Consider the following 23,915-nt stretch of genomic DNA (forward strand, 5'->3'; position numbering starts at 1 on the left):
TCCCCAGTCGTACATTCCTATCATAAACGTTTTACCATTTTTTTAATTTAATTATTTTTCTGTGTTCCTGCTTATAAGTTAATTTTATTTTTCAAGATTATATAAAAATTATGTTACGCCGAAAGTTTCGTATCCGTTCAAGTGAGTAAAATATTAGAATCTTACGTATAAAAATTATGTGAAACATATAATCTAAAAAAGTAGAAATATTTTTGCAACTATAATTCTTGTGTGAAATTATTAAATAAAAAATGCTTAATTCAATGATAATATCGGTAGTTCGAAAAATTAATTTTTCATTTTTCTTTTTTTTGTTATAATTTACGATGTTTTATTTTCATAAAAAGGCAAAAATAAAGTAATTCATATTTTTTTTACTAATGAAAACCATAACAAACCTTTACTAAAAGTATTTTTTGTTTAAACAAAATAGTAAATTTCCACCAAAATAAAAACAAAAATAATGAGTTCTTTATATTCTGTGATAATATTTGATAAATACTGAAAATCTCATTAAAATTGGTTAATTTCCTGATTTTTGGTGAATTTTCAAGTAAAAACAGGGTTCAAAATGTTTATACATTTTGAACATTGGCTTTTCATTTTGCACATACCTAACCCAGTTTATTAAGCGGGAATTTAACAAATTCCCATGTAATCTACATGCAACATGATGGACTAAGGCAATGTTTGTCAACCGGGGTTCCGCAGAAACCTGTGGTTCCACTAGTACAGTCCAAGGGTTCCGCAATCTCTAGATTAGTACATGGAAACGGAAAGTTAAATTCAATTTTGAGAATTTATATATTCTCATTATAGTCAATGTCAGCCTTGTGCCTGTTGTCAGTGAGGCAGTTTTATACGGGAGAGAAAGAGTGGGTAACATCATACTGAGAGAGGGAGGAGAAGGAAAATGGACCAGCATGAAAGAAGAAACTGAAACACCTAAATAAAATGAACATTGTTTCCTCATTCATTGAGAGAGTAGTGAACGTGTACATCCTTGAAGAAGCCCTCCTCACTTTCCCAGATTCTCTCACTGGCTCCCTCCTCCCTCTACCTGAACCCGCTGGACTACTTCGTTTGGTCATACGTGGAGAACATCAACATAGCCTCCCACAACACCAAAGCCAGCCTGATCACTGCCATCTGCAGAGTATTTGCAGAGCTCCCATCAGCACTTATGGAAAAGTTCCAAACCCGTATCAAGGTGGTGATTGAGGCTGAAGGCAGCTACATTGAATAGATGTGAGGTCTACTACATAATCAAGTTATCTGAATTGACTTTTTTCAATAAAAGTTTTAAAATAAAGCTGCAGTGTTGTTTTCTTTAGGGCGATAAATTTATTGTTCCAACCTGTAGTATGAAAACTCAATCCTCATCTAAAAAAAATTCAGAAACTTAAACTAAATTCTTTATTAATGGTCTTTCATATTTGAAACAGGAACAAGCTGGTGCCAATTTAAACATAATTATGAATGTACTCGGGTTCAGTTTATGATTTTATAATCTGTATAACCAAACATTTTATTTTTAATTTAGTGAAAACTGTCTTGATTTTAACAATCTTCATAGCCGGAATGAATTGACATATCCCCCTCTCCTGCCTTCTACTGGTTTCTATAATCTTTTCAGAAAACTTAGAAAACATCTCTCCTAACTTTACTCAACACTTCCTTGTAAGAAGTTGTTGCAATATTTTTGATTCACAGTGGGGTATATATTTAATTGCTGCCCACATCAGCAATATGTGACACAAGGCCGGAAAGTGGGGACCCCGCAGGCTCCCCTAAAGAAGGGGCACTCCTGCAATTTTAAAAATTGCCTGAGTAACCCCGTCAGCATTCCCCAGTCAGGGCGCCTCAGGCAGCAAGCAATAAATTTGCCCCACCGGAAAGCCCGGTGGCAAGGCCTGGGAGGGTGGACCTCCTAGGTATTACCCAGGCGGCGTACCTCAGTCCCAACAGGTGCTAGGCCGGTTCCCGGCCCCTCACCTGTTGGGCTGAGTGTCAAGTGATGAATCCTTGACGTGTACTACCCTGTCTCCTTGCCGCCGAAGCCGCTAGGAGATACATCCCATCACACTGGATGTGTAATGGGGTCCCTCAGTGTTGGGAGATTCTATTTATAAACGATGCTGCTAGGAACTGACGAATCAAATTAATCCACGTTCTGCTATCAACCAATCAGAAACCAGAATTGCTCCATAAAAATTAAACCTTTTTAGCAATCTTGCACATATTTCTTTTCGTGTCAACACGAGAAGGATCTTTCACTCTTTAGTTGCAAAATTATACATGCATAATACATGTACAGAACAGCTGCTCACTGAGAATTCGTCATCTCCAGGACTTGTACAGAATAACTACCCATCGGAAACTCTTCTGAAACTAAACATGGCTTATAACGCAAGAAATTTTCTGGGTCGCTGCAAGAATCAAGAATCAAGATGTGATAGTAATGAAAATTGTTCCAAGCATCAATTTCTACTCGCATATTTTCAGAATTAATCAATTAGTTCTTGTGGACTCATGTCTTATAATTTTCTCCACTCTTTATCTGTGCCTAAATCTAAACGTAGATTCCATGAGCAAAGCTTCTTTCTTAGAACTGCACGGCAGTGGAACTCTCTGCCGCTTGCCTGTTTCCCACCTGACTACAACTTGGATGTCTTCAAGTCCAACATAAACAAACTCCTGACAAACTGCCCCCTTAAGTAAGACACTCTATCTAAACACCCAATACTAATGATTACTACAATACTATCTCATTGATTACTGTACACGCAATAACCCTTATCCCTGAGTGGCCTTCGGGCCTTGATAAGTGGTGAACCTCATGTAAAAAAAAAAAAAGTTGTCTAAGGAAAAGAATATAAAATTTCATTTGAAAATGTCATTAAAAAAATCTACTTTCAGAGAAAGAAAACTATGATCTCACAACTCTGCTGTCTTATATCCATACTCACTGACAGGAAAAGGCTTTTGTTGGGAATGCACCTCTACTGCCTGAGATAATGAACTATTCCATGACGTCACTTACATACATGACGTTACTTCCGGGTAATACGGACCGGTTTACCAGGTCCGCCAGGTCAGTAAACATAGCTACTAACGAGTCAAAATTGAAAAAAGAATTGCAACTTAAAGTGCTCTTCTGTGCATGCTAAATATACATTCATACTTTTTACAATTTTCTTTTTTTAGTTTTATATGCATTAGGACATCTTACAGTAAGGGAAGCAATATGGTTTTGTTTCGATTCTAGCTTATGGCACCGAATCATTTTTCTTTTAAACTATTTAAATCACTTCTATACAGAGTGTCTATTAAGTCTGCCTACATAATCTACAGGGTGCCCACAAAATCTGGCTACATAATTGTTGGGGATTCCTGGAATAATGAACTATTCCATGACATCACTTCTGTCCATGATGTCACTTTTTGTTTACACAGACTGGTTTACCAGGTCAGTCAGAGATGGACACGTGGAGAGTATGGTCGTCACCCGCTAGTCCAGCAGTTAAGCAAAGATATTGCTCAATTTACCATTTTTTCATGTATTTTCGTTAATACATATTTATTTAACTGTTACTGTGTGCTTCCTTGCCAATTATTCAAACACTAACACCACAATAGCTTTGATAGTCGGTCCTGATGAAAAATTTGAAATCGCTAAAGCAGTGTAAAACTGTATAAAGCAACTCCTTTAATGGCACTGGAACCATATCCATTGTTGCTTGCCGTTCCAATTGACATGAAGATAAATGTTTGGCTGTATGTGGCTGTATGAGTAACTGTTTGTAGTATTTGGACTTTTCAGACTACTATTGTAATATATTAGCATGCTGGGGCAACGCCACGTAATTTGGTCGATTATTATCATTAGAAAAATAAAACAATTATTTTGGAAAATGTGGATTTTACAGCTTGGAATGTTTAGTCAGGAATTTAACTCAGAAATAAAATTAACAAAGTTGATTTAGGAATTTTCAGAGTAGTTGAGAAATTTGGTCAGAAGTAAATAAATTTTAGCTTATGTGAGAGGTCACCAATTTGTGTCCTTGGACACGAGATTGGGGTTTTGCTGACATAATAGGTAGTTAAGTCAGCAGAGATCAAACTGAAGAGTTGGTGAGAAACACATTAGCAAGAGAATATGTGGGCGACCCACGTTGGACGTAGTAAGGGAAAGAACCAGTGAAAATGTAGAAAGAGACTCAATGTACCAAACTCCGAAAAGGGAATCCATAAGATGAATAAAACCTGCGTAAAATAGAACTTGTTATGTCGTTCTTTCAGGGTTTGGACAAATAAGAAGGTATGTGTGCCTTTTGGTCTGAGACAAGCAGACATATGTTATTCGTTTGATTGCAAGAATATCTGTCTATAAAAGTTTATGTGTCAGGTTTGTTTACTACGAGCATTTGCGAAGAAGCGACCACAACCACAATGAACATTTTATATACATGCAGGACACAATGAATATTTCTATACTCTGTATACACGCATTCGTTAAATATCAATAACTCTATTATATACATCACTAGACGATACATAAGCCTATATAATATATATTGACTGACACATGTAAGAAAGACAGACATGTATATACACAAGACACACGTGTGTCTATATATATATATATATATATATATATATATATATAGACTATATATATATAGACTATATATATATATAGACTATATATATATAGACTATATATATATATAGACTATATATATAGAGAGAGACTATATATATATAGACTATATATATATATAGACTATATATATATATATAGACTATATATATATATATATAGACTATATATATATATATAGACTATATATATATAGACTATATATATATATATATATAGACTATATACATATATATAGACTATATATATATATAGACTATATATATATATAGACTATATATATATAGACTATATATATATAGACTATATATATATATATATATAGACTATATACATATATATAGACTATATATATATATAGACTATATATAGAGAGAGAGAGACTATATATATATATAGACTATATATATATATATATATATATATATATATTGACTATATATATATTGACTATATATATAGACTATATATATATATAGACTATATATATATATATATATATATATACATATATATATATATATATATATATATATATATATATATATATATATATATATATATAGACTCCCGCTATTCAACACTGTTCTCAGCTTTTGTGTTATTTTCACGTTTCAGTCGATGTAATCTCTGACCTTTTTCAGATGTTATTGTCGTCTTGTCAAACTCGGAAATTTTTCTATCGAATATTGTAATCTGCACAGAATTTTGAACAGAACCTTTTATTTAATCCACGGTGGTGGCATGATCTTATTCCGTCAGCCATGACTGGGTAGAAATCCTAAATAATTTGCAATTGCATTTTGAGTTTCGCACACACTGAGAATTGAGCCTTCACCCTCCTGTAGAGTGTAAATGAAAACTGAATTAACCAAGTACTTTATCCATTACGCCACATAACTGTTTGTTCCCATACTTACTTATCCAAATTTTGTGTCCTGAGCACAACTCTGTAGTTTTCAGAGACTGAACTGTTATAAAAAGCAAATATTACCAAGGAAAACAAACACAGAAATTTAAATTTTTAAAAGAGTGTATTAATGATGGATAGATACAAGATATAAGGATGTCTCAGGCTTGGTCTGTGATATATGGGTTCGTTAGGATAGATGGTCAATCAACGTTGATGTGATTTCCTCATTGGCCCTGGATAGCTTGTCAGTCTGACATCAAGTGTGACTAGAATATGAACAGCAAAGATTGGTGGTGCGTGAAGGCAAGTTATTTGCAATTTTGTAGTAGTTTAAAATGATAGGTTTGTGGTCGGGAAGATTGGTTACAATTTTCGGTAGTAGTTGAAAGGAGAAGGTTTGTTGTTGAAAAAGTCAGCTGTCAGGGTAGCAAGTATAGGTCATCTTCATGAAATCAAGTCAGGTTGACACAGCGTGATTTCTAGCTGGCTGGTTTCTGGTGAGCAATATTGAGCGCAACTATTTCCAGTGATGGGGTCCCAGTGTGTTATCTGCTGCTGAACCGAGATAATCAAAAGCAGTGGATGTGGATGTGGTCATAAACATTTGACTCCAAAAAGATAGAGATGAAAAACAAAATGATCATTAACATGTGAAAACTGCATTTCTTTTCATTTCTATTTTTGCTATAGTGAATGTTCCTATTTACTTGCCTCCCCACGAGGGCAGAGTTGGACACAAGGTCGGTTTTTAATGTGGGGAAAATACAGCTTCCTAAAACGGGGCACTCTGGATAGGAACAAAAATAAAAATCGCCTCAGTCTAAAAGGATGTCTCCTTCACTGATCGAGGTCAGAAAAGGCGAAGTTTAGTATCAGAACAGATACTACACTTTGTTCCTAGCCAAAAAAGGCCAGGATAGTGAATGTTGCATGGAAGTATTCAACGTACAAATTTGTGGAAACGCATGTCTGTAAGAGTCCCAACCGTGCTATGATCATGATGATTTAGGAACAAATCCCAATGTACCTGATTTCAATTTTAAACAGTTTTCGAACCACAGAACTAAGACACGGTTATAGAAATGAGATACAATTCTATATAAATTTATATGCAATAAAAGCCGTCGTGTGAAGCAAAAACAAAACCTTTTAGTATAACAACAATGAAAGGATTTATTTAAGTGGAAGACTGTCCAAGAGGGGGATGTCTTTCTTCGTTGCTTCCAGAGTTATCTCTATTGACCGACTGTGATTCGCAAAGGGACTGAAGAAATTCTTTAGGTAAAAATGAAATTAATACACGCTGGAAGCGGATTAGTCAGTGTGTAGCCAAATCGTACAGCAGGGATATTTATCCGCAAGAGAAAATAAGTCTTTATTTATGGCTGGTGAACAGTCGGATGACAGTTAGCATAACAACAACAGGAAGAGGGCATCATCTAACAAAATGCGATCCAAAAATGGTAACAATGCCAATGTATAGAAATGTTTTATTGCATATCAGAAAATGCTAATCTGTGATATCAGAACGCTGAACATGAGTCATCAGATGAGCAACACATCCCATTTTGCTTCATTTGATCTTCATTTCTTTTTGGCAGTCGAATTTCCGTTCACAGATGGATTTCGTATGCTTTTTTTTAAATCGTTATCCATTGGTACGTGTGAGTTGTTTTCCAATAGTTTCTGTTTTTATCCATAATCCTCTCTCCATTTTGGTGGATCTTGGGGTCATTTTTTTTTCTGTATTTGTTTCTGTAGCGTATGTTATACTAACTCTGGATTGCTGACCTGAAGAGTTTATTTGGTCTTTCCCAACGTCCCCTGTTTTTCAGGTGTCGCTGGTCTATTCCCAATCATCATTCAATCTATTCCTGAAAGTCAACAGACTATCCATGTCTTTATAGAATAACATTTGCTACCATGACAGTAGGAGAAGCTCGCCGTGAAACAAGCAAACAACAAAAGATATTGTGTCTTGAATAAAAACAAACAAACAAACAAACAAACAAAAAAAAACAGCTTATCTTATAGGCTTGTATATAATCATGTTTTCAAGTTGTTTTCACGTGTGAAGTATTTCATTTTGGCTTCAGGAGAAAATAGGGACCGTCTCACGGCCTTCCTCTTCTTAGTTAATTCACTTGTAGACCTGTATATCAGTGTGTTTATGATCTTTTTTCACGTGTGGGGTATTTCATTTCGCCCTCCAAATAATGTCGGGTTATTAGGAGAGAATACGTCCAGGTTTTCCTCTTGACAGCCATTTTTTGTGCATCGCTCCCCTCTTTTCACTGACGTGAGACCCAATTATATAAATCGTATTTAAATGAATTGTTAAAAACAATAAAAAACTGGGCGCTCAATGACCTAGCGTTTTCAGTTTCAATCAACGGTTTCAAATGCTGACACAACGGTCGTGTTGTCATAATCTGGGTCTGTAGAGAACATGAGTTGTACAGCAGCGCATCTCGGATCTCGCTCATTGAAATGTTTCACAGTTGCATCACACATATTCATTGAGTCAAGACAGGCATGTATTGAAAAGAAAGAAAAATGAACAAATAAAAATAATTGAATCAAATAGATAAATATAAATATGTCAATGCACTATAATTAGTTCTTCATGAGAATCATCCATGTCTTTTACTTTTAATCATATTCAGAAAGAGTAAAAGTTTGGTACTTTCCAGATTTCCATAGTACTTAGTGACCTGAACTACATACCAATAATAATTGCTCTGTTCTCAACAAATGATGGAACGGCAGGAAATGTAAGCAATCAATAGTTGTAAAATGATATGGAATTGGCCGACTTGAACAATTGATAATTTCAATGATTGAAGAAAGAAAGAAAGAAAGAAAGGAGGTTGAAATGCTGACTGAATGAGGGCAATCTTCAAACAGGTCTTGTAAATAATTACCACAATTATTTAAATGATATCAGGCGAAAATATATGTCAAAATAACAAACCATACACAGATTATGAAAGTTCTTGAATGAAAGAGGTTATCATATACGAAATAACTATTGAAAAATGTGTGTCGTTTACACACACACACACACACACACACACACACACACACACACACACACACACACACACACACACACACACACACCTAGGATTAAATTCTTTGTCTTTCCTCCGATGGGCGTACTGCCTACCATCACTGCCTAGCCTATTGAACTTGCTTTTGTCGCTAAAAAGCACTTTTGACCAATATGAAGAGTCATGATCTTCATTGCATCTGACGAAGTCCAGACGGCGTTTTCTGTTCTTTACAGAAATCATTGGCTTGCGTCTTGCAACATATCCTCGCAAATTAAATTCCTTTACTCTGTTCTTGACAGTAGAAAGAGACCACATTTTAACAAGATTGCACTGTTGTTGGATTTGGGGAGCCGTTTCAAATCTGTTTCTGAGGCTGCAGATCTTGATAGCATTATCTTCCCTGTTAGAAATAACTCTAGTACAACCAGATTTAGGGGCATCACGAACACTGCCGGTGTTTTGGTGCTTTTGCAGTCTTTTGTACCGTTTTCTCATCACATTTCAAACTGCGGCCGATTTCTCGATTGGATAAACCAGAAAGGTGTAGATTAATGAACTCCTGACGATCACTAAGAGAAGGTCATGTCATATGGACTAAATGTTATGTTGTATAACCTGGAACAACAACAATTACGATTAGAGATGCTTTGTTGCCTGTTGGTGGATATTTTAAACTGATTTAGGGGTGATAATTTAAGCTGGTTATAAGTGAATTTGTTGCTGCGGACTTTCTTTTTGCCTCCTCAATTCGAAGTTATTTTTTTTAAATTGACATAAACACTAGCATATTTCAATTAAAAGTCAAATATGAACAGGTAAAATCATAGAAGAATAAAAGGCCAATCAAATGAAGTATAGTTTGTTTAAAAAGTTACATTAAATTTAGCTTAAATTTGCAGTTTTTGAACAAAAATTACAAGTGCGGACTTTCTTTTTGCCGGCACTGTATATTTATAGTCATCCACATACAGTACTATTCTGCTGTATCACAGCTCATAAGTGCGGCTAGACAGGCAACTATCTCAAGCTAGGATCGAAACCCGACCGCCCATACAAAGTCAAGGCTTTGGCAGCTGCTGTGCGGGTAGTGAATTAACGATGTTTTGACATTGTCCAAATATCTAAGCTCGATTTGTTTACACAAAGCGCATCGCTTAATATATGTATTTATTAGTGTTGGGACGATTAATCGGGAATGGGGAAAATCAGCAAATGTGGGGGTATCAAAATTGGTATCGGAATCAAAATAATCGGTGCCTATTTTCCGATGCCAAAATGATTCTTTTAATTGTCTTTTTTATTAGATTTTGTATGAAGCAAAATCTTCCATTACTTGTAATAATAATAAATTATAATAAATATTTATTGATTTTAAAATACTAGTAAAGCTAAAATTTATAGCTCATTCTTCACAAATGTAATTTTATGTTCAGGAAAATATCTGCATATTTTACATCTATTATTTTTTTACAGAAATCGGAGAAAATCAGAACTAATACAGAATCAGAAATAATAAAGAATCGGAGTTGGTAATTATATCGGAATCAGAAATTTATTATGGAATCGGTAATTGTATCGGAATCTGGAAAAATATTGGGATTATCCCATCACTAATATATATATATATATATATATATATATATATATATATATATATATATATATATATATATATAGTGGACTCTCAACATACGAGCTACCCCGAGTCACGAGAAATTCAGAGATAAAATCCTCCCCTACACACAAGCGAAAATCCAAGTTATGATTTTCCAGATGCAACCACTACGTGGTCGAGTGTGCATGTTTTTTTTGTTTTTTTTTTTTATTACATGGTGGTCACCACTTATCAAGGTCCGGAATCCACTCGGGGATAAGGGTTATTGCATGTACAGTAATCAATGGGATAGTATCGTAGTAATCGTTAGTATTGGAGATTTGATAAAGTGTCTTACTTAAGGGGCGATTCATCAGGAATTTATTTATGTTGGATTTGAAGACATCCAACTTGTAGTCAGGTGGGCTCCTAAATGGTGCCATTTAATTCGAGATACTAGCTTCATCTGGCAACAAATGAATCTTGTATGTCGGAGGTCCACTATATATATATATATATATATATATATATATATATATATATATATATATATATATATATATATATAGTAATGTGATTGACAATTTAAAATTCAAATTAGAATTAAAAATTAAAAATCTGTTTCATTAGAAGGAACAACAACAAAGTCAATAATTTGTATGATCGTTTCGGAAACGATGTTTTTATTGTGATAGACATTAAGCCACGGACAATAATTTTGACATATAGTTTTTTTTAAACAAAGTTTCCTCATCAGCAAAAGTATTGGGTGTTTTTTTTTTAATATATGTAAAAGACACCATAAACAAACTTAGCATTTTTAAGTTAAGCAGATGTATCTGGAAAAAATTAAAATAAAAAGGAAAATATTTACTTGATAAGCAAATTAATATGGGTTGAGGATAAAAAATAAAAATAGAATAAAATTATAAATCTGAATTTGGTTTAAATATAAAGTTATAATAATATATTTTTAATAAAAGTTAAGAATTATACATATATATATACGTATGTATATATATATAAAAAGTAGCTCTAGGATATCTGCCTATCGAGCTTATTATATATCTGAATTACAACGAGCACTGTTCTTTTTTTGTATTTTAATTAAATTAGTAATTTTACTATCACATTAAAATACACTCTGCTCTCTAGATTACTGTTCTAATCCCCTTTATATATATATATATATATATATATATATATATATATATATATACATAACCGGCAAAACCCGGGGGGGGGGCCCTTTCGCCAACAAACTCATCAGAAGTTAATCGTCGACCTGTACAAACAAATAAATAAAATACCACGTATGGTTATTATAGAATTTTTCTCTGTAAAATGTAATAATTAGCGCTCTTTAGCCAATAAATTTTATGGGTATAAAGATTAATTAGTCCTACTAGTTAGTCTTGATCATATGTTTGACTTTTTTATTTGGTGTCTAATCTCTGTGATGAAGAAGAAATTTTATTTCAATAAAAAATTCTGTAGTCTCAGAAACGATCGTACACAGATTGATCATTGATATTGAATTCTTGGAGCCTAAGTAAATGATTTTTCCATAAATAATATTACCTTATACCTTTTCTATCTACCTATCTATCTACCTATCTATCTGTTTATATCTATCTATACTAGACTACCTGTGGCACATTGGGTCAGTAAATATTATAGCTAGTTATGGAATGGAGAATATAAAATGTAAGTGAGTATACAGAATTAATGTATAAACACGCAAAAATTGAATGTGCATGCAAAAACAAACATGGCGACCAGTGACAACAGTATAGAATACATTGGATAACAAAGGTTTTTTTTTTCTTTTTTTTTACATGGAGGTCACAAATTTATCAAGGCCCGGAGGCCACTCAGGGATAAGGGTTATTGCATGTACAGTAATCAATGAGATGGTATTGTAGTATTATTAGTATTGGAGATTTGATAGAGTGTCTTACTTAAGAGGGCGGGTTTGTCAGGAATTTGTTTATGTTGGACTTGAAGACATCCAAGTTGTAGTCAGGTGGGAAACAGGCAAACGGAAGAGAGTTTCACAGTTGTGCACTTCTGAGAAAGAAGCTTTGTTCATGGAATCTACGTTTTGATTTAGGCACAGATAAAGAGTGGGGAAAATTATTGACAGTAGTTTCAGCCAGACGGGTGTTTCTTGTGAAAGATTGGCAAGGCGGACAAGAGATTGGAGCTCAGATGAGCACTTACCATGGAAATAACGATAAAAATATGACAGGCTCGCAACGTCTTTTCTGTGGGAGAGAGGTTGCAGGAAGAGAAAAGGGCATCCCCCACTATAACTACAAATTCTTTTGTACTCTGTTAAGGCAGGATAGGCTGTTTTTAGCAGCTCCTGCCCAGTGTGGCAGCAGTACTCCATCCTTGGACGTACTTGGCTTTATACAGATCAAGAGAATTGCATCAGCAGTGAGATATTTCTGGAGCGGTAGAAGGCTCCACCATTTTTCTTAGCGTCCTTGGCAACAGATCTAGATGATGTATGTGTTCATACTCGAGTACTAGTCCTACAACAACGTAGTGAGTAGTAGCATAGTACTCGAGTATTCCATAGAAGAACTATCCTGGGCAATAGACAGATTGCCATCAGGAAAAGCGTCGGGAAAGGACTATACTTCCAGCAGAGGTCTTAAAAAGTGGAAAGGCTAGCCTGCTTGAGCCCCTCCATAGTCTTCTGATACAGTGTGGGAGAGAAGGCTCCAGTGCCTCAGGGCATGAGAGACGCAAATATCATCACTCTCTACAAACACAAAGGGGGCCGCGGTGACTGCAAAAACTATCGCGGTATCTCACTGTTGAGTTTCGTTGGCAAGCTATTCGCACGTATAGTATTACTGCGACTACACGTTCTTGCCGACCGAATCTACCCAGAATCTCAATGCGGCTTTCGTTCAGAGAGATCAACAATCGATATGATCTTCTCCCTACGCCAACTGCAAGAGAAGTGCAGAGAGCAAAACCAGCCTCTGTATGTTGCATTCATAGACCTGACCAAGGCATTCGATGTCGTGAGCAGAGATGGACTATTAAAAAATTCTCCCACTGATCGGATGCATACCAAAACTCCTCAGCATAATAAGATCCTTTAATGATGGCATGAGGAGCACTGTGCAATTTAACAGTGGCATGTCTGCTGAGTTCGGGTGAGAGGAGTGGTGTCAAACAGGGTTGTGTGTTGGCCCCAACACTCTTCCGGCATCTTCTTCTCCCTACTCCTGAAGCGTGCTTTCAAGAACACAACGGATGGTATCTGCTTGCACTCCAGGTCAGATGGTGGTATCTTCAACATCGCCAGACTCCGCTCCAGGACAAAGACCAGGACAGTTCGGATAAGAGATATGCTGTTTGCCGATGATGCAGCTATAGCATCGCAACAGGAAGATGGTCTTCAAAGACTGATGGACAGGTTTGCTAATGCTTGCAGCCTGTTCGGTCTACCATCAGCCAAAAGAAAACCCAAGACATGGGACAAGCAACCACCTCTCTGCCCAGCGTCACAATCCAAGGCACACCACTAGAGGTCGTACGCCAGTTTCAATATCTAGGCTCCACTGCTTCAGACACCCTCTCATTGAACGTGGAGCTAAACAAAAGGATTGGAAAGGCATCCACAACCCTCTCTAAACTAACTAAAAGAGTCTGGGAAAACAGGCACCTTACCACCTCCACCAAGATGACCGTCTACAGAGCGTGCATTCTCAGTGTTCTACTGTATGGGAGTGAATCCTGGACTACATACTCAACACAAGAGAGGAAACTCCAGGTCTTCCATATGAGGTGTATACGTAGGATACTTGGTATCACATGGCAGGACAGAGTGAGTAATACTGATGTTCTGTAGAGAGCGGGCATCCCATCCATTTACTCCCTACTGCGTGAGCGACGTCTTCGCTGGCTGGGCCATGTGCGCAGGATGGATGATGGGCGCATCCCTAAAGACCTTCTCTATGGCGAGCTTGCCTCAGGCTCAAGAAAGGGGGGGGCGACCCCATCTTCGCTACAGGGATGCAAGTGTGACATGAAGGCTCTCTCGGTGGACAGAAATACATGGGAAGCCTCTGCAGCTGACAGAACTGCCTGGAGGAAAATGATACGCCAGGGGATTATCATCAACGAGAGGACCCTCCATGTTGAAAACGCTGCAAGGAGAGCACGGAGAAGAGCGAGTGTAGAGGCGGAACAGCCGGACGAAGCGGCAAATTGCATAACAACCTTCGTATGTCAAGGCTGTGGCAGACTATGCAAGTCAAGAATTGGTCTCTACAATCACACAAAAGGATGCATACAAGCAACATCTTAATACGGCGCTGATCCATAGTCGTTTCGACTGACGGATGCCACACACAATATATATATATATATATATATATATATATATATATATATATATATATATATATATATATATATATATATATATATATATATATATATATATATACATATATATATATATAGTGGGCACCGTGTAGATTATGCAGCCAGACTTTGTGGGCACCGTGTAGATTATGCTGCCAGATTTTGTACACCGTGTAGATTATGCAGCCAGAATTTGTGGACACCCTATATATATATATATATATATATATATATATATATATATATATATATATATATATATAACATCTTTTTACTAATGTCCAAGTAGCCTACACCTGAAATGTCAAGTGTTTAGACCCAAAATTAGCGGAGGAGTTTGGTAGCATCTGCAAAGATCAACTCTTTGAACTTGGGCTTCTTGGAAGCCAAATTCCCGCCCAAAAACTGATCAAAAGCTAGCTGCATGTCTGAATACCTTTTATATAAAATTTCAAATGTTTAGGCCTAAAAGTGGTTGAATAGCTAGAGACCCTGAAGGTAAAGTCTTTTGAAAATAACTCCTTAGCTGCAAAATGTTCGGCTCAAATCTAAACGAAAAGCTTGTTCTATGTCTGAATGCACTTTCTGTAAAATTTCAAATGTTTAGACCAAACATTGGCTGAGTAATTATGGGAAGACAACAGAGGTCAAATTTGTTGAGACTTTGACCACAATCTTATCCCTTATACGCTCATTGTTTAAGGCTCAAATCAAATTTAAAAGTTTTATCCTGGTCAAAGTAATTTACATCTAAAATTTTCAAGTGTTTAGACTTTAAATTTGCGGACGAATTCCTAAATCTCAAATCATTAAACTTTCACCCCTTGACGCCAAATGTCTGGCCGAAAACCGATTTCCAAGATTCCCGCAAATCTCAATATCTCCTGTGTCACATCTTAAGTCTATAGATTGAAAAGTGACAGCGTTTTTAGGTAGGAAAATGTACAGACCCAGACTAACACACAGACAATTTCACTTTTATAAATATACTAACAGTTCCGCCTGGCGTTGCTCAATCCCTTTGTACTGTTCGTAACTTTTTGTGCATATGTGTATATTAAAAAGTGTAAATATGTACGGTAATGCCTTTCTATATAATAGGATTCTTTAACTACCATAGAGAAACGTTGGTAGAGACCGCAAACGTCAGATGATTGTAAACTTTGACCCCAATTTTAAGCCCTTACAATTGAGTTAAAATGTTTCACCATGTGCAAGTAACCCACATCTAAAACTTCAAGTGTTTAGGCATACAATTGACAATAGAGTTTGGTAGAGTCTGTAAAGGGCAACTCTGTAAACTTTGACTTCTTGTCAGTCAAACTTTTGCCCCAAAACTGATTAAAAAGCTTGCTAGATGTCTGAATACCCTTTATGTAAAATTTCAAAAGCTTAGACCCAAAATTGGCTTAATAGTTTGTTACAGACCGCATAGGTAAAATCTTTTAAACTTTGACCCCTTGGAAGCCAAAGTTTTTAGCAAAAAATGATTAAAAAGCTTGCCCTATGTTTGAATACGCTTAGGTAAAATTTCGAATGTTTAAACAAAAATTGGCTGAGTAACTTGGTAGAGACCGCAGAAGTCATTTTTATTTTTGATTTGACCCCAATTATGCTCGCTTAACGTCTAAAGCTTTGGGCTCAAATCAAAGTATAAAGTTAGATTCGAGTTCACGCTATATATATATATATATATATATATATATATATATATATATATATATATATATATATCAATTTCAAGTTTTTAGCCCACATATGGCGGATGAGTTTGGTAGAGTTTTCAAAGGTGAAATCGTTGAACTTTGACCCCTTAACGGCAAGATTTCTGACCGAAAATAGGTTACAAATATTTTCCCAAATCTCAATACCCCTTATGTAAAATCTCGAGTGTGTAGACCGACAATTGACAGAGTTATTTGGTAGGGAAATGTATTCAGACAGACACATACACACAGACACTTTCACTTTTATAGATATATTGACTAGCAGTTAAACCCGGCTTTAATATGGTCCTATGTACTGTTTATAACTTGCCCTACGTGTGAATAAACTTTAGGAAAGATTTCAAATGTTTTGACCAAATCTTTTCTGAGTAATTTAGTAGACACTACAGAGTTCATTATTTTGTAACTTGGATCTAAATTTTGAACACTTAACCTTTATTCTGTTAGTCTCAACTAAAAATATCAAGGTATACTCATGCCCAAGTTACCTACATCTTAAATATCAAGTTTACACCCAAAATTAACTGGAAAAGTCAACTCTTAAAACGTTTACCATTTGCCACCCACATTTTCGTCCCCAAACTGATTGAAATGCTTACCGCATGTCTTAATATCCGTTAAGCATGGATTTAAAATGTTTAAACCCAAAATTGATGAGTAGTTTGCTATACAACGCACTGGTCAAATCTTTTGAACTTTGACCCCTTGGCAGCACAAATTTTCTACCCAAACCGATAAAAATATTTCCCTATCTCTGTATACCCTTTATGTAAAAGTTTAAATGTTTAGACCAGAAATTGTATAAGTATTTAGTAGAGCCCGCCGAGGTCATTAAATTTTTGGGGTTCATATGAAATTAAAAAGTTTGATTTATATCCAAATAACCTACACTTAAATTTCAAGTGTTTAGACCCAAAATTTGCGGACGAGTTTGGTAAGGTTTTCAAAGGTCAAATCGTCGAACGTTGACCGTTTACAGCAGGTATTTGGGCCCAGAACTTATTAAAAAAGGTTTTCACAGATCTCAATTACCCTTGTGTCAAATTTCGAGTCCAGAGACTGAAAATTGACAGAGTTATTTAGTAGGGAAATGTACACAGACACACACACGTAGAAACATGGTCACTTTTATACATACACTAGCATTTTCGCCTGGCTTTACTCAAGCCCTATGTACCTGTCATAAATTTATGTGCATATGTATATATTAAAAGTGTGAATATGTACGACAATGCCTTTCTATAAAATATGCTTTCTAAACTAACATGAGATAACTTAGTAGAGACTGTTAGCGTCAATTTTTTTCGAAATTTGACTGCAATTTTGACCTTTTAACATTTATTGTTTGGGGCTCAAATTTTATTAAAATCTTTGACCCATGTCCAAGAACCCACCATCTAAAATTTTAAGTGTTTAACCCCAAAATTGGCGGAGGAATTTGGTAGAGTATTCAAAGGTAAACCCTTTAAACTTGGACCTCTTGGTAGCGACATTTCCGCCCCAAAATCATTAAACAGCATGCTGAATGTCTGAATACCCTTCCTGTAAAATCTAAAATGTTTAGGCCCATAATTGGCTTAATAGTTTGCTAGAGACCTCAAACGTAAACTCTTTTGAACTTTAACCACTTATAGGCCAAATTTTCAGAAAAAAAGTTAAAAAGCGTGCCCTATGTCTGAATACACGTTATGTAAATTTCACATGTTTAGACCAAAGATTGGCTGAGTTATAGTAAGAGATTGCAGAGATCAATTAAAAAAAAATGACTCCACTTCTGACCCCTAATATGAACTGTTTTGGGCTCAAATCAAACTATAAAGTTAGAACCATATTTAAGTGATCTATATATAAAAGTTAAAGTGTTAAGACCAAAAATTGGCGGAGGAGTTTGGTAAAGTTCGCAAAGATCAAATCGTTTAATTTTTGCCCCTTAACAGCATAATTTCTAGACGAAACCGAATTATAAAGATTTCCCAAATCTCCATGACCTGTATACCAGATTTCGAGTCTGCAGACAGACACCTTAACAAGAAATTTCTGGCCGAAATCCCGATCAAAAACATTTTCACAAATCTCAATAGCCCGTATATCAAATTTCGAATCTCTAGACTTAAAATTGGCAGCGTTATTTGGTACGGAAATTTGCACAGACAGACAAACACGCAGACATTTTTAATCTGATAGATATACTAGCATGAGTGGCCGGCGTTGACAGGGTGTTTGGAGGTGTGTGTGTTGAGCAAAAGAAAAGTGGTAGCAGTAAGGTAGGCTTGAACCTGTACCGACAAGGAGGAAAAGAACGTGAAAAAATGTGACGTATTTTCTGTTACGACCATCGCCAAACCAAAAGTGACGTAGGTTAAAGTTAAAATGGTTAAGCTATAGTGGACAATCGAAAAGCGGGATGACTTTTTAAAATATCTGCGAAAAAAAGACCCCTCCGTATAGAGAAGTGCTAAGTTGAGGTTGAAGAAAGTAATGTTTTTAGCTAATTTTCCGGTATTTGTCGACTAATTGGTCGCGCTGCAAAACGATACTAATCTGGTAAAAATCCGTCGCCGCTGTCGAAAGTTTTAGGCAGACAAGCAACCATACATACATACATTTATATATTGGTAGCTCAAATTTTCGACCCAAAAATATTAAAACGCGATCCCTATAACCGAATACCCTTTATGCTTTTTGGTCTGTATTTAGCCGATATATATATATATATATATATATATATATATATATATATATATATATATATATATATATATATATGGTTTGTTTGCTACAAATTTTCGACCCAAACCAATAAAAATATTGCCCTATCTCTGAATACCCTTTATGTATGATTTCAAATGTTTAAGCTAGAAATTTTCTGAGTAATTTGGTAGAGGCTTCAGTGGTCACTTTTTAAAACTTTGTCCCCTATTATGCCCGTTAACATTTATTGTGTTGGGCACAAATTGGTAGAGTTCTCAAAGGTCAAATCGTTGAACCTTGACCCCTTGACAGCTAACTTTCTGTCGGAACACGGATTACAAAAATTTATCCAAATCTCTGTACCCTGTATATTAAATCTCGAGTTTTTACACTGAAAATTGACAGGTATTGCGTATGAAAATGTACACACAATATTTAAAATATATGCAAATTAGCTAGATTTTTGATAGTGGATGCAATTCCATAACGTATATACATATAAAAAAGTGTATTTTATTTTTGAATAAATAGAAAAGAGGGGGTTTAATATGAATATCAATACACAAAAAAAACGAATTTATAGGAGCATAGATAAATAGAGAGACAGATTTATATAGATTCATTTTATAACAATTGTACATTTTTTCAAATTCTTAAAATACGGTTTTACTCGTGTTGATAATTTGTTTTCTACTTTTCTACAGAGATGCATCTTTCAATTATTTACTTTTTATTCGGGCATCAGTCATCCTGTCTTTAAAGTACTTGTCTATCGTGTTTACCTTAAAATGAATCACATACGGAGATAAGCTCGCTTGTTATAAATAATAACTGAATTTTAGTTATTTATATATGTTAATTAATCATACTTATTTCCTTTTTTGTACCAGAGAAAATGTAGTTTCCATTAAGTAATTGAAGGATGTCAAATTTAAATATTTCCAGATATGATGAAACGTTGGAAAATATTAAAAGTTAATTCTTCTTACATTATAGAAGGAGCTTCCTATATAAAGCGGTGTTGTTACCAATGTGTCAATTTAATGGTAACACTTATTATTTATCATAGGAGTACCTAAAATTCAGTAATTGACAAATTTAAGTCACGTGTATTAGATACCATTAAGTGTAAGTTAAATTATTTAATCGTTTTTGACGGTCTCTAAATATCAAATGGAATCAGGACTATTATATAAGTGCGGAGGAGTGTTAAAGAGGTTAACATTGATGTTTTCAGAGTATATGACCGCCGTTGTTTATTATAAGATTTGTATCCACTCTAATTTTTAAAAAAGTAATTTCATATTTTCTATATAAATAAAAGAGTAGATCTGTGTGTGTGTATATCTAACAGATAAACTCTTGAACTACTGGTCATATAACACTGAAATTCTCAGAAAATAACAATCATGCATCAGGCATGTTTTCTAGCGTGTAATATCTTTCTTTATATGCATGCATATCGCGCACATTCATAGGCAACTTTACTTGTAAAATGTCTATTCCCCGTACTCGAGATTTTCGTTTTATGCTAATGCATTAGATTCGCAGTGATACGCTTTCCATCAAATATGGATAGGGCACGATCGGCAATGATCGGTTGTTCTAATGTTGAAACGTTAAATCAAATTTCTTTTTCTTACTGTAATGATTTTTTTATTGGATAAGTTTAGGGGGCATTTTGTGTTTATTCATTTATTTAATTCAAGAGCTTGGCGCTCTTTGATTAAGTAATCATTTGTGCTAACAATTCCTGCACCCTATTTGTTTTGATAACAGTTTCTTCTTATTATATTAGATTGTTTACCCCGGTGTTGTCATTTCTTTGTCTAAAATGTATAAGTTCATTCCCGCCCTTGACGTTATAGGCAATGCTGGTGATTAGGGGGCAAAATAATCTCGAAGCCTCAATCATATCAAAAGAACCAAACTCCGTAATCACCGTTATGTTACTATGCCAACAATATATAGACATTGGTATTGAGAAGTTAACAGTTTTAAATTAGAAGAACTTATTTTTAACAAATAGACAATATCAAAACCATTTTATAAAGAGTAAACACTTTTTCTTTTAATTTTAAACAATATATACATTACTTTTATTACATTTAAACCTATTTTAAATGAATAAACACTTTTTATTCATTTGAAACAGAATTTAAAAACAAAAGTTTAAGGAAGATAAATAGGACTTTCTTTTATATAATTTTAAACAATATAAACAGAGATTTCTGTGTTTTTTAAGTTTTAATTTAAAACACTGTATATAAGAGTTTGGTGATTGTGTATTTTTGGTACTGCGCTATTTTAAAAAGTATTTTCAGGTTAAATTAAAATTCTACGATAATGTTTTATTATTAAATTTTAAAGTGGAAACATAGAATTGTTACAAAATGCCATTCCCTCCCATGTTTAGAACTGCTTTCCAAACAATAACGTTATTATTTCAGCACGGTACCTAAAATACATAACTACCGAACATTTTATTATTTTAAACGGTATCGCTTTACTTCGTTTCCATCTTAACACGTTCCTTTAAAATGACGACCTTTTTCCTGTTAATACAGACTTCAGCTTCAGATTATAAAATAAAATAAAAAAATTGGAAAAATATTTTCTATAACTTTTTAATTGGGGTTCAGTTTTCAATTATAACGTTGTACTAAGTTAAACACGAAATTTGTGGCAAGGATGAAAAAATGTCATGCGACCAGAAGTTCAGGGTTATAACGGTAGCGTTAAAAAGGGAAATTACCTATTTACAATGCTTCCCCACGGGACAGTTGGACACCAAGTCGTTTTTTAACGTGGAGATTTCTTTACCTCCTCTTACTTCCGCATCTAATCCATGTATATACCCCCTTTTATTTCTCTCTCTTTCTCTCATCTATCCTACTATCTATTCATCTATCTGTTTATTACATCGAATCGATTTAAAGCACCCCCTCTCGCTTGAAATAATCCCATCTCACTTGGAATGTACATTAATCTAAAGGAAATTACCAATAACACATTTCTTTTTCAAGAATGGAACAGCTAACTTCCGTCCATATAAGAAAGTTTCTGTTTTTTCATCGTGAACAAAAATGCAGATTCCAATGTAGTATAACGTTATAATTGAAAACTGAACCCCCACTTTAAAAGTTTTTTTTTTAACCTGCAACGTAAGTCTGTAAAGTACTAAGAAGTTTAGACGTTGGTTTTCCTTTATTTACAAAGGCATAAGAATTTCGGACGTTAACTCAAATATACAAATGCATATCTATATTTATTTGTAACCGATTAGATACACAAATATTACTTTCCTACAAACATTCTTACGCTCTCGAATGCGTGCGTTTTGTTTTTGTTGTCTTTATATATATATATATATATATATATATATATATATATATATATATATATATATATAATGTGTGTGTGCTATTCATTTATCGATTGCATAAACAAAGTTTAATTCCAAATAAAAAATAAACATAAACAAAGATTAATTTTTAAAAGAATTAGATACATTTTTTTATGCTCAACTGACGACATGTTTATACCTATTTCTGCGCTTGCGCATATAAATTAAACTCTTCGAAACTTGGTCTCGAGAACGCAGCTAGAAACGCGAAATGTTTTGATTTCGATTCTAGCTGATGGCAGTAAGGCATTTTTTAAAACGTTTGCCATCATATCTTTGTATTGGTGAATGCGAATATCTGCATGGTTTTAAATATATTTATACAGATTTTAGAGCAGGTGCAATCCAAATATTTATTTAGAGGCTTGAAAAATAACACTTTTCTTTAATTCCTTACAGATATTTTTTGACAATTATTTATTTGTCGCAAATCAGATAGACTTGAGAACAGAATAGTGAAATATATCAAATACAACCGGACACCGCCGGCTACATCAGCTAGTATTAGATAAAATTTAAAACCTTTGCTTGAGCATTTCTATCTTCAATCACACGTAGCTCCTCTGAACAAAACAATTATCCACATTAATCGTTTATGCCGGGAGCCATAAACAAGACCTCGCTATAAATGCAATGCTGACGTTGATGCTGACAGACAAAACATATTTTTTTTTTTTGCGACGAAGACAATTGTTGTTACTGAAGGCGATCGGAATAAATAATCACTTTAAAACTATCATCTTTTTTAGCATCGATAGAAGACTGGGTAATTTCTTTTGTTGTTATTTTAGTTCATTTCTGAGAGATAATGATTTGCATTTTAAATCTTTAACTAAAATAGAAAGCATTGTTCACCGAATGATGCAAGCCCTTACAAAACATAATCATGTTATTGTTATATAAAACGCTGTATTGAACATGCATGTATTTGGTAAGAATTAAAATTGATTTGACTTACCGGGAGTGGGGCGGAGGGAAGAAAAATACTGAACTGCTGTTTGCTGTTACTGAGAAACTGGGTGTCTATTTCCCACTATGTTAAATAGACATTCTAATCTCGTTGGAAATCACGTTGGAATTCTCGCAACTGAGAGTTAGTATATATAAAAAGAGTTGTCTCACTACGGGTTAGTGATTAGTTAAGAACCTAGTTACCTAGCTTGCTAGTCGGTTGGCGTCTCTTAGACTGATTACCTCGTTACTGTTGTTCGGCAAACGTTACCTGTTAATTGTTACCTTTACAAGGAAAGAAAAGACTGCTTGTAAGCAACGTCACCATTTCGTTGCAAGCCCTTACTGCCTTTTCTTACCCGCCTCTTCTTGTTGGTGAAATAATCCCAACAATTTTAAAGCTCACCCATTTTTGTGGTGAAGCTATATACGATAATACATTTTACTATTACTATTATTATAAGGGCTATTACTATTGTTGGTTATGAACGGTAAAGGTCAGAAAGAATGACAAATAAATAT

General features: G+C 34.6%; 1 protein-coding gene across 1 annotated transcript in view; it reads right to left on the minus strand.

The window, feature by feature from the left end:
• LOC145284064 (ectonucleoside triphosphate diphosphohydrolase 8-like) overlaps positions 1 to 23,915 on the minus strand; it is a 185,222-nt gene that overhangs the window by 45,498 nt on the left and 115,809 nt on the right. The window lies entirely within an intron of this gene.

The sequence above is a fragment of the Euprymna scolopes genome, chromosome 8 (assembly GCF_053919585.1).
Source record: "Euprymna scolopes isolate OS-2025 chromosome 8, ASM5391958v1, whole genome shotgun sequence".
Lineage (NCBI taxonomy): Eukaryota > Metazoa > Mollusca > Cephalopoda > Sepiida > Sepiolidae > Euprymna > Euprymna scolopes.